This window comes from Somniosus microcephalus, chromosome 2 (genome assembly GCF_052327205.1).
Source record: "Somniosus microcephalus isolate GS21.2 chromosome 2, FLI_Smic_1.0, whole genome shotgun sequence".
NCBI classification, from domain to species: Eukaryota; Metazoa; Chordata; class Chondrichthyes; order Squaliformes; family Somniosidae; genus Somniosus; species Somniosus microcephalus.
This window is the reverse complement of record NC_140988.1, coordinates 7871458-7872899: the sequence shown is the minus strand read 5'-3', so window position 1 is coordinate 7872899 and position 1442 is coordinate 7871458.

Below are 1442 nucleotides of genomic sequence, written 5' to 3'. Positions count from 1 at the left end.
TTCGGTGGCTGTGGTCTCATTTAATCTTCAATTTGTTACAACACTGACCTACGTACAGGAAACTTTGGTTTATCCGGAGGTTGTATGTTCGGAAACCTCGATCTACCGGCAGAAATCAGGAGCCGTTTTGTTAGGTTTTTTTTCTTCTCGTGGCTTTGTTTTCAACAGTCGGGCTCTGGAAAGTCTCTCTGAAGCTGTTGCTAAGCTACAGAGACGCTTCCAAGGTACAGGCCGACTGTTTACAAGCTGTTGCTAAGCAACAGTGTTTGTTGTCAGATACGGAGATGAAAACCTCCGTATGCTTCAACATTAACTTTGTATGTCCGGCAGTTTTGATAGATCGGCAACAGCTCGGTCCCGTCAGTGCCAGATATCACAAAGTTTCCTGTACCGACCGACTAATTGAAGTATACTAGCCGGTACAGACTGAAAAGCGTATAACCTAGTTAATTAAATCGGATGTCATCTCGATCTATTTATATTATTGTAATTTTGCCGACATTTTTTTCAACCAATGGGCAAAGGCCATTGCTGCCTGTCATAACTGTAGACTGACGCACTCAGTGCAGTGCTGAGGGAGTGCTGCACTGTCGGAGGTGCCGTCTTTCGGATGAGACGCCCTCGGGTGGATGTAAAAGATCCCACGGCCACTATTTCGAAGAGGAGCAGGGGAGTTCGCCCTGGTGTCCTGGCCAATATTTATCCCTCAATCAACATCACTAAAACATGATCTGGTCATTGTCACATTACTGTTTGTGGGAGCTTGCTGTGCAGAAATTGACCGCCACGTTTCCTACATTACAACAGTGACTACACTTCAAAAAGTACTTTGTTGGCTGTAAAGCGCTTCGGGACGTCCGGTGGTCGTGAAAAGCGTTATATAAATGCAAGGCTTCCATCACTGAATCTCATGACTTTATAGCCTAATTGCATTTGTGCCATGTGATTACATAGGATATACATCACAGAAAAAGGCCATTTGGCCCAACAGTCCATGCTGCTGTTTCTGTTCCACTCGAGCCTCCTCCCGTCTTTTCTCATCTAACTCTATGAATAACCCTCTATTCCCTTCTCTCTCATGCTTGTCCAGCCTCCCCTTAAATGTATCTATACTATTCGCTTCAACCACTCCCTGTGGTAGCGAGTTCCACATTCTCACCACGCTCTGGGTAAAGAAGTTTCTTCTGAATTCCCTATTGGATTTCTTGGTGACTATCTTATATTGATGGCCTGCAGTTATGCTCTTCCCCACAGGTGGCAGCATTCTCTTTGTACCCAATTCCAATTCCAATTAAAATGCTTTATTGGCATGAAAGTTTACAGAGAACCATATTGCCAAAGCTTACATAGCAAAAAGGTACAGTTTTCCAACATTCTGTAGGTGTCAATCGATTTGACATTTGTTGGGTACATACAATATTACTTTTAAACAATATTAATTT